The sequence below is a fragment of the Balearica regulorum genome, chromosome 4 (genome assembly GCF_011004875.1).
Source record: "Balearica regulorum gibbericeps isolate bBalReg1 chromosome 4, bBalReg1.pri, whole genome shotgun sequence".
Lineage (NCBI taxonomy): Eukaryota > Metazoa > Chordata > Aves > Gruiformes > Gruidae > Balearica > Balearica regulorum.
Window position 1 is genome coordinate 50,183,545 of NC_046187.1, and position 11,460 is coordinate 50,195,004.

The following is an 11,460-nucleotide window of genomic DNA, read 5'->3' on the forward strand; positions in this document are numbered from 1 at the left end:
CAGTTCAAGATCTCCAACTATAGAGAGTGCTGGTACTGCAACTCATGATGAGGTGCCCTACTCTTTCCATTAACAAGTTGTTCTACGATGGCCTCACCCAATTGTAGCTTGAATTCCTCTCTTTGAACAAACACCTAAACATATACTGGTATAGCCAATTTATTACCTCACTGTATGTAGCCCTAGCCCTGCAACTTTTAGGGTATCTAGAAAAATATACATTACCTCTGTCAGTCAAAACAGATTTCTACTTGTATTCAAGTATCTTCTGTATACTCTTAGATAACCTTGAAAAAACAGAGTAGAGAAAGGAAAAAGCATCCTGCCTGCTCAGTTTTGTCATCCCCTACACTAATCTCCCTTGCAGAATTTGAGTCTCTAGTTACGTCTTTTATAGAAAGATGAAGATTCACATTAAAATACTTTAATAGGATTAAAAATATATTTTAAGTTTCATATTTGCAGTACATCAGTATGCCAGTGAATTTAGTAATTACAGATTAAATGCAGTTTAGATTTCATTCTAGTTTACTACTAAAAGTAGAGGATGGTCATATGGAGTTGATGATAATTAAGAGAATGAAAAAGAACAAAACGTTTTAAGCAATAATTTGAACCACTGAAGTAAAAAAAAGACAAAGCAGCTACAATTACGTAGAAAAGTTTAAGCAGCACCACCAAAAATACCTTTCATACGTCATTGTTAAAATAACCATATTCTTCAGCATAATGAAGAAAAAACACCGCAATATAAATATAACAATTCATTATTCTAAACAAACAGCCTCTTGGAGAAAAGCGCAAATTTGAGCTAAAGGCTTAACTTTAGATTCAGAATGTACCTCTGGCACTGACAAGATCTAAGGAACAAAATAGGTGAAAAAGCCTGAATGTGTAGTCAGCAGGGCCTGATAATATGCAATATTAAGGGAATCAGGTAATTAATTAGCTGAACAACTGTCAATTATTTTCATGAGTCATGAAAACCAGCCTAAGTATCAAGGACTTCATAAAATAATCAAGCTTACAACAATGTTTGGCAGAAGTTATAAAATGAAATACAGAAATGAACCTTATACTTTAAGTAGGTTTTTTTCCTATATTACCTACACTTTGCTCTACAAGCTCAAAAATCTCCATTGAAGAGACATTTACATGGCTCAGACAGGAACACCATACACATCAAAATCTAGAAAAGTTAAACAGAAATGTAAATATGTAAGATGCAGGATTAGACCCCGTCTTAGTTGGCCTATGTAAAGCAACTGGATAAGGAAGGTAACCGAGCATACTAATTTTGTAATTGTAGAGCGGACAGCAATAGTGACATGAAATTATTAAAAAGCTAAACGAAAAGCAGAGCAGAAAATAGTTTTTATCCTTCAAGCAGCAGATGCTATAACCTATAACCTTGAGCAACCCTGTGAGCTCAAAATGTCATTCCACAAAGGCATTGCACAACTGTAGTTATCACTTAGGCTATAAATTTGATATATAATTTTTCAATGCAATACAGCCAAACTCTGCTAAGCTTAACAACAAGTAAGTCCGAAATTCAAAAATAAGTTGCTTTAGATTCAGAAGAAAAGAACAAGAAAAAGTAATGGAATGGCATAATTAGGCTAAAGACTGCAACTGCTTAAGAGGAAGATGAAGAACTTGGGGTATTCCAAAATGGTATTGTCAGATACAATCATCAGAAGAAAATAAAATCCTAGCAGTAAATCCTATTAGGTGGGAGAACAGTCTCCCCAGAGAAACGATAAAAGTCCTGCCACCACTTTAGCAATCATGAAGAGGAGTGTTGTCACAAAGATGCTTGCACTGGCAAGGGTGCACATCTTTTCCATCTCAAATTTCTGGAATTATTTTCTGTCACCAAAATATTGCCTTTTTTTTTTTTAATTCTGTCGTAAGAGAAGCAATCCATTCAATGCAGGTATCAATTTGCTTATCTTTCTTAGAATGTGAAGGACTTGTGATAACAGCATATAAAAATACAAGTTTCTCTATCTGAAATGTGGCTTTGAAGATCACTGTATCTTTCAATTTATTTCATGGCAATCCCTCGTTATTGAAAGTTCTAACAAAAAAAAAAGAATGGTTATTACATTTGATATACACACCAAACATTAAAGAACGTATTATAACATATATTATAATATCTCATAGCATTAGATGAAAAAGATAACAATACTTTTTTATTATGCCTACTTTCAGATTTATTAGAGCAAGAGGCCTAAAACAATACCAGGTAACGTTCCTTTTTAGTTCTGATCATTAGTTTAGCCAAAAAAAAGTGTTTGAACTTCACATTTTAAAAACAGAGAGACTAAATCTGAAGATCCAAAACAATAACAAAAAACCCCCAATGCTTTCCCACTCTAACTGTACTGACTGATTTTTCCAGAGCACTTGGAACTCAAGCAGATACAATCTGTATTTTCCATGTGGTTGCACAGGATGTGCTGTATAAACGGTTGTAGAACAGAACAGGCGAAAAGATCAATTACGCCACTGATCTGTCTTATGACAGCAAGGATGCCAAATGGAGACATCTGGGACAGAAAAGTTTCAGTAATCCAATTACAAAATGCTATCAGACTGCTGTAAGCATCCTTTATTTCACTTATTGTATGCAATCACTGAAGACTTCAAGGTTTTCTATACAGATTTTTTTAAAACAAGAACTGCTAGTTAATTTTGTCAAGTTTCTCCAAAATGTTAGTTAATTAGGAATAGAAGAGGAAGGCATATAGAGGCTTTTGCTGCTTGTAAAAATCAGAAGAAAATAAAGAATTCTTGCAAACACTTTTTCCCCATTCTTTTTAGGACAGAGTAGAAAAAAACATTTAGAATTGCATTTCAAGAATCTTACATTTCCAGGTACAACTTATCACTGTTATTTCACCTCAAACCCAGGATAATTATTTTAAAGCTTTAAGCATTGCTTGAAAAAAACTCTTTTCTCTCCACTGCAACAATAAGTAAAACGGCAAATTACACAAATGGATATAAACCCACCACTTAAAACACATCTTTAAAATTGCTTGAAGCCAAATCTATAGTCAGGACTGAGTTTCCCTTCAAAGACTCAACCTTTGCCATATCTCAATTTTTAATAAAGTTTTTAAAGAGGAGTCTATATTTGGTATAACTGCCAAACATTTTCCTGCATGCTGTTTCAAAAGCAAAAACATACAGCACTCCATAGTCTGGAGACACAACTCAATTTTAGTTATTATAAGACAAAAAAGGCTTTATATTAAAGTTTAATGTTAAACAAAATTTCAAGAGATAAAGAGAGGAAACTTAAGTTTTAATCACCACTATTTTGTTGAAATAGTATCAGAGATCCTGAGAGATCAAAAACGGCACATCTTACATGCACCACTGAATCTGTGCTGAACACTCGTTCATCATACATCTTTTTTTTCTTTTCTTTTTCTCCACTCGCTCTACCATGTTTCTCATAATCTCTTTCTTTAAATTAAATATGCAGGCAGAACATTGATCAGAAGGAAAGAATACTACAGATCATCAAAAACAGCATCAGGAGACAGAGGAAGAAACTAAGTAGTACCCATTCCGTTTTGGAGCAACAGAGACCAAGGGCAGCAGGCTTTGCTGCACATTTTGCTGGCCCTAGCTCTGCAAGGGTAAGAATTGCTACATTTATGGTAAAACACCACCACAAATTAGACTAGGAAAGGAATTTTAAAGCAGAAAGTACCATCCTGGCTGCAAAGGAAGGAACACACTAATAATCATCAATAACCTTGAACAAACAAGGTGGCCTCAATATGTAAAGGCAAAGAAAAACAAGAATGCATGGTGCAGTCACAAGAGGATCCTGCCAATCTATCCCAGTTAATTTCACATAAACTAGAGGAAACTATGTTCAGGACTGAAGATTCTCTCAAGAAAATTATCACATTTAACACTCAAAGCTGTAAAAAAAAAAAAAAATACATGGTTGCTTCTATTTGTAAGAAAAAAAACCCCACCACACTGGAAAAACTGTCAATTGCTACCTTCAGTCCCTGTCTAAACAGAGAAGACTATGTACCTATAAAAGAATAATCTGTTCTTTATGGTCATGATGAGGACAAGAAATAACAGGCTCAAAAATGGGGGATTGAACACATGGAAATTTAGGTTTGATCTCTGAGAAAAAAATCTTTTAACAATAAGACACAGCAGTAGGTTACCTAAGGAAGTTGTAGAGTCACCACCACTAAAGGCTTCTATAGGCACATCAGATAGACATTTGTCAGGAACAATAAAAGCACATCTGAGGAAAAGGTAAGGAACAGCGACAGAGATACCCATCTTGAAATACTTCAAAAATACTCAGGCAAACTAAGACATTACAGAAGCTTATGTTACAGAACAACAAGATTACTACAACATTGTTATATGTCATCAGCATCTTTTCAAATAGATTTAAGTTCAACAAGATACTTCCACTTAAACAAAGCTGATACATTGGTCTACACAGACAGCTTCCCTGTGTCAGAACTGTCAGTAATGAGAAACTTAACTAGAGAAAAATAGCTACTCCAATTGCTTATCAGTGGTTTAACTAAGCTTCTGAATCATCCATCTGAAAGCTCAAAAGTAAACTTTACCCTCTGTGAGAAATGCTTTCAATATTGCAAAACCAATAGCCTCATTCTACGTGTTTCAGTATTATAAAAAATAAAAATCTTATTTATCTATATAAATTGTCCATGCAAAGCAATTTATAATAAAAAGCCAAGCGGTATATTTCAAAGTGTAATATTCTCATTCTGATTCCTTTCAATTTTTAATAGTTTTACCTACTTAGAATTTGTATAAGATATATATAAAAAGTATCAAAAGGATTGGAAACATGCTTTACAGAAAATGCACGTATGTTAATACAAATATGTTAGACACTGTGTAATCACTGAATTATTTTCTCCCATTATGAATATAATTTCCAAAAGAACAGTCCTTTTTCAGTTACTTGCTGCTATTTCCATAACGAGGAACTTTTTTTTACTTCACTTTAAATAAAGGTATTGCTCAGTACCAGAATTAAAATCAGAAAAGCAGTCTTCAAATCTAGTTAGCTCTTAAGTGTGAGCCGTGGGAGAAACTTACGGTGTTGCTTTTCATCTAATTTCCAAATTATTACATTCTATCTGTGGCCATTTTAAGACAGTCCAATGTTTTCTATTTATCTCTCCAGCGGCAAAGGCTGTCATGCGTGTCCACAATACAGAAAAGTGAACAGCAGGATTAAAGAGAAACAATAGGAATGTTTGTATGTTTATGTATTCATGTTGCCATTTTAGAAATAGCTTCCATGACACCAGCTGACTAATTATCAACTAATTCAAATCCATTCTCTAATAGCGCTTTAAATTTTTACAAATTCAATCAAATTTAAGATGTACCTCAGCATTTTTCAGTAATTTGTCACCAGAGAAAGTTTCTTTAGTTATCATTAAGAATATTTTACTGTACAGGACAACGTATTTTAGAAATTCAAGAACTTGCATATTTTCCACTCCAAATACAGCTGTAACATAGTATTTCACAATCAATACAGAAAGTTATGCCAATGTTCTCTAGTTTCCCCACTCAACTTTCTCTGCTAGCAATAAATCCTTCAAAAATATCTAATATCTTAACTCAGCGCTCTCCTTTCTGCAAAGTCATTATTTTCATCTTCCAGGGTTATACAACTGATCCCAACACTGCTAATCATTCAGGCTTTATGCATACTTTTCTATGCAGCCAATGCTTTAAAAGGAAAAAAAATAAACTTAAGTAAATAAATAAATAGAAAACCATTGTCTTCACCAAGCTCCAATTCCAACATCTCAAATTCTTCTCATTTTGGAGTATTTCATTTTCAAGTACTTTCCAAGTACTCAAGGTTTTCAATACAGTTGAACCACAGAATGGTTGGAAGGAACCATAGAATGGCTGGCAGGAACCTTATGTATCATCTCATTCCAATCCCCCTGCCATGGGCAGGGACACCCGCCACTAGACCAGGTTGCCCAAAGCCTCATCCAACCTGGTCTTGAACACTTCCAGGGATGGGGCATCCACAACTTCTCTGGGCAACCTGGTCCAGTGCCTCACCACTCTCACAGTAAAGAATTTATTCCTTATATCTAATCTAAGTCTCCCCTCTTTCAGTTTAAAAACATTACCCCTTGGCCTGACACTACATGCTCTTGTAAACAGCCCCTCTCCAGCTTTCTTGTAGGCCCCTTCAGGTACTGGAAGGCTGCTATAAGGTCTCCTTGGAGCCTTCTCTTCTCCAGGCTGAACAACCCCAACTCTCTCAGCCTGTCTTCACAGGAGAGGTACTTCTCTCTTAGGTGAACCTAAGAAAAACTTAGGTTCATTTTACACATTTAACCTCCACCATTTTTGCCTTTTACCATTGTGCTTCTGGACAGTATTGTGAACAGGAACCTCCCACAGCACAAGATCCTGTGCTCTTTCAATTCATACAATTTTCCTCAGAACAGTTTTAAAATGTAGACTACTTCCTGTAAGCAAGTTCAAATTTCATCTTTCATATACAGATTTTTTTTCCCATATATATTGGACAAACTACTATAGCTTTCAACTTGAGGTTAGTAGGGCAAGAAAAGGAGCCAGACTGTACCTGTAATGTATATCATACACACACAAAGTGATGTTTAAAATATATGTACAATGGATAAAACCCTAAATTTATCTTAGTAACCACTAAGTTACACTTTCCTTTAAGCTTGCATTTAAAATGAAGCAAGCACTTACAATGTTGTACTAGTAGTACTGTGTAGATACAGTCTGTCTACATAAAACCAGTGTTTTGTCTGTTTGGGCAGTATTTAGTCCATTGCATTAACAGAAAAATATTAAACAGGAATGAAAAATGGAGGTAAAAAGATGCAGAAGACTGAAAGTGTTAGTTAACCAACTAAATAACAAGCTTTTCAGAGGAGAAATACCAGCTTGAACTGTAGTACCAAATGGCTAGGCAAAAAATATCCATTTCAATCCTGTTATGTACCACCTTTGATTGGGAAACTTTATAGAAAGTAATTGTAGATGTCCATTTTAATTTGCATTATTTACTTGTTGGGAAAGGATTCCATTTAAAAAGAAATAAAGACTATTTCAGCTATCTTGGTAGCACAGCTGGCACTCTACATGAAAGCGTCAACAAAAGTTGCAATGCCAGCACATCACAGCAAAAAAGAATCCAGAGTGTCAAACATTAAATGCATTTTATTAAAAAAACCCTAATAAGTTAAAGTTTCTAAAATAAGTTAATTATAGCTGCAGAAGAGCAACACATTACTGCCTGCTCTTTCCAGAAGGAGGGGAAAAAGAGAATGCCTAGAGTGAAGGTGTTCGTTTTTTACACTGATACCCATGGATTTATCTCAATGATCAGATTATTCTGTAACATGGTAAGACCACAAAGTCAGATCACTATTTAGATACCTAAACAAGGGTATTACACTTTGGCCTTTTAGAATTACAGAATATCCTGAAGTGGAAGGGACCCACGAGGATCATGGAGTCCAACTCCTGGCTTCACATAGGGCAACCTAGAAGTTAAACCATACACGTCAGAGTATTGTTCAAATGCTTCTTGAACATCGATAGGCTTGGAGACACAACCACTTCCCTGGGGATCTTGTTCTAGTGCTTGACCACCCTCTCAGTGAAGAACTTTTTCCCGACATCCAATCTGAACTTCCCCTGAGGCAGCTTTAAGCCATTCCCTCGAGTCCTGTCACTGGACACCAGAGGGAAGACATCAGCACTTCCCTCCTTGCCCCTCCTCATTTTACTTCTTTGGCCTATAAGCCTTAATAACCTACATACTTCTTTAAAGAAAATCAAAACAAACAAAAAAATTTTTGGCCATCTTTCTTTGTCTGAGTAGATAGTTCAAAGAGATGATACGTTAGCAAAATTGTTCTTTCCCTTCCCTCCACCACCACAAAGCACGAGTCTTCTGGCAACACAACAACAGAAAACATGTAAAAAAACCCCAGAAATAACAAAAATAAAATTCTACAGTTTGGTAAAAAGTTATCTCCTTCCCTAAATAAAACTATAGAAAAACTGTAAAGAGACTCTACTAGTTGGCCTAGCACTGGGTATATGAGAACCTAGCCTGAAATCCAGAGCAAGCTAGGAAGAGACAAGTGTAGTTGGCTCTACTAGCATTGAAACCTGAAAATGGCAAATATTTACACTACACATTTTTGCACATTTCCCTATTTAAATACAAAAGTTCCTTGACTGTTGCTACTGAAATCGAATTAAATCTGCTCCTTCCTCCACCTCTTACCCAGAAGACATCTTGAAGAGAATATAAGCACCTACAGCAACACACGCACACACCTGGTGCCATCACTTCAGTATTATTTATTAACTCTGGGCATTTCTTTTAGTTGGCACCACAAACATGGGGGTTTAACGCCATTCTCCTGCTGGGTCGCTACAGGTCAGTGCTCCTCACCCTGCTGAAGCACCCAAGGCCCGCCGCGGAGGCCAGCCGAGCACAGGACGGCGACCCTTGCCTTTATTTGCTCAAAACCAGGGAATTAAAGGCCCACGACAACGGATGGCAACACCTCGGGCCTGGGCATAACGCCGGGAACGGCGTACCCGGTGCTGCGCCCTGCCGCCGCGGGCGGCGCGGCGGTGGCTCCCGGCTGCCCTGGAGACGCCGCCGCCAGCAGCCGGCCATCTTCCGCGGGGCGGGGTGAGCGGCTGCCCGGCGCCCTGCGCCCCACAGGCGCCCCCCTCAGGGCTGGGGAAGGAGAGGAGCCGGCGCAGCAGGAGGAGAGCGGCCCGCGCCCGCGGCGGGAGGAGCGCGGGGGAGACAGGGCGAAGAGCGCCGGGCGGCGCCCGCGGGCGCTGACGGGGGGAAGGCAGCACGGCAGGGCAGCCCCAGTCCCTCAGCCGGGCGCGATGGCGAAAGAAGCGAACGTTTCTACCTCCTTCTTTTTCTGTCCTCCCCCGAGCTGGCCGCAGAGGAGGAGGAGGAGGAGCAGCAGGAGAAGGAGGCAGCTCCCGGCCGGCAGGCGCAGCAGCAGCCGCCGCGATGCCCCGGTACCCAGCGCCATGTTCCCCCCGCCGCCCGGCCGCTGGCCTCCGCCGGCGAGCACCTGCGGCACCGCTGCCCACCTCCTCCCCGCTGATTGGGCTTGGGCTTTGGCCAATCGCATCGCCTCGGGGCGCGGTGGCTCCTGGGAACTGTAGTTCTTCTCCCGCTCGCCACGCCGCGTGCCCTCTGAGGCGCTTTCGACGCCATTTCGGCGGCGGGAGCGGGGCGGTGGCGGCGGCGGCGCTGCTCGTCTGAGGGCCGTCGCTGAGGTGGGGCTCGGTGCTGGGCACCTGGCAGGCGTCTACCTGGCAGGTGGTGTATGATGGAGATTTTCTCTCAGCTTGATGAGGGGCAGTATGTTGTACCAAGGCTGCGGCCCCAGAAGCAGTGGTGGTCCCCAGCAGGGTGGTGGGTGTTTCAGCCCCACCTAGTGTTGGGGTGAGCAGTTTTACCTTCTGCTCCAAATTCCCTGCCACAGCTACCTGAAGAACAAAGTGCAATCGTGATTCAAGGCTGTATTAAAAAAACCCCAAAAAACTAAAGACCTTTTTTTTACATGTTGGCATGCATACACTTTTCACTATTCGCACAGAAAGCCTTATTTTCAGAAAATAATGTAATACACTAACACAATTAATTTGAGTTTCATTCCCAGTGAATTAACTATGCAGCTTTAATTTGATACTCTTGTTCATGGTACAGTCCTCAAATCGGTGACTGCATTTTTTTTTTCCATGAAAGTACATACTGCGGTGCATGGGCAAGGTAATGTTAAATTAATGAGCTTATACTTAATTTCTGGTTTTTCCTAGAATTCCAAGTACTCACCTTATGCTGCATTAGTTATTTACACACATCTGTGCTGAAGGCTCTGAAGACAGAACTACTCATTTCTTCAGAGATCTTGCTACATCACTCAAGATTTTTATGAATTTTGTTATCAAAACACCATAATAAAATAGAAAGCTGAGGTACTGAGAGAGTATTTAAAAGTATCTATTTATTTTGGGCACGGAATTTTTAGATGGTATTTTGATGATAATATCAGATGCTAATTTGATGATACTGCTGACTGCACTGAGCATTTAAAACATTAAATAGGCCACTGTGTTCCCTTCCATTATATTTGCAATGTGCCTTTCAGAAGTTACTTATATCCATAAGAATTGTAGATCATACTGAAATAACGTAACAGACACTTAAGATCAATCTAAGGTCAAGAGAGTTCAGACCATCTGTTATCCACATACATCAGATTCTGATTGTCATTGGACAATAATAATCCAAAGTGGTATGCAGTCTGGGCCCTTTTTGTCAAATATTTAGAAACTTTGGTCCAACAGCCCTTGACTATAGACTGAGTTCCAACACCAGGGCTGCCATAAGTCTTCAAAAAAAGGTGATGTCCACATGCTAACTTCTTTTTTAAAGAGAAATCAGATATTGTCACTCCAGATCTCAGTTACCCAAAATTTACACTGTTCTCCATTTGCAAATGGGGAAGGAATGAGTTCAAAAGAAAGACTGAAAACAGGGAAATGGAAAAGATGACAGGACACAGGAAGAGGGTGCAAGCATGAGTGAAGTTAATGTAGGAAGATTAGAGGTGAGAAGCTTTAGTTTTTGTGTGTTCCAGGGTTTTGGAGGTTCAGTGTCTTCTGGAGCATGTAAACCTAACCTCTCCAGTACGAGCTCAGTAAGAAAGGAATGGAGAAGTCACCATACCTCATCTTTCTTATCTTTTTTGTGAACTAGGGAGAAATAGATTCTATTGCAGTTACGGAACCCCTTGTGCTATCGTTAATCTCAATAAACCCACCTAACCTCAGATAGGTGGGTTGGTTTTTTTTTCAGATAAGAATATGGCTTTTAATTGAACTGGCCTTTTTATCACCTCGAAAACCCCTATCTATTTTAAAACATCCACTTACAAATATTCTAACATCCACTTTCTAGTGCGTGGCTAAAAAGGAACAGCAAGAACAACTTACTGGGAAGCAAGACAGCCATATGCTTGAGAAGCCTACGCTTCCAAGATAGCCTCTCATATTATTTGTATTAGGAGTCATGATACCATCAGTACAAATGCTTCAACGTGACTGTGACAGAAAGTGTCTGTATTCCCACTACCAGTACCCCTATACTATTCTAACCATTTCTAAGTAATTTCTGTAATTAACCATATAATATTTCTAAGTGACAGTGAATATCATGTGATACCATGGTGCAGTATTGCAGACCACCTATGGTATCTGCCTCCCCACTCCTTGCCAAAAATGAGGACAAGGATAATAAGTGATTAGAAAAAGGGTAGAATAAAAGTAGCCATCGTTATAGTGGATTACAGAGGTTTC

General features: G+C 39.0%; 1 protein-coding gene across 1 annotated transcript in view; it reads right to left on the reverse strand.

Annotated features, from left to right (window-relative positions):
• Positions 1-9,173, reverse strand: part of TUSC3 (tumor suppressor candidate 3) — a 127,312-nt gene extending 118,139 nt beyond the window's left edge. Inside the window, 1 exon segment of the mRNA XM_075752096.1 lies at positions 8,997-9,173. The gene's annotated coding sequence lies outside the window, so the exon portion shown is untranslated.
• Between the last annotated feature and the right edge of the window lie 2,287 nt (positions 9,174-11,460).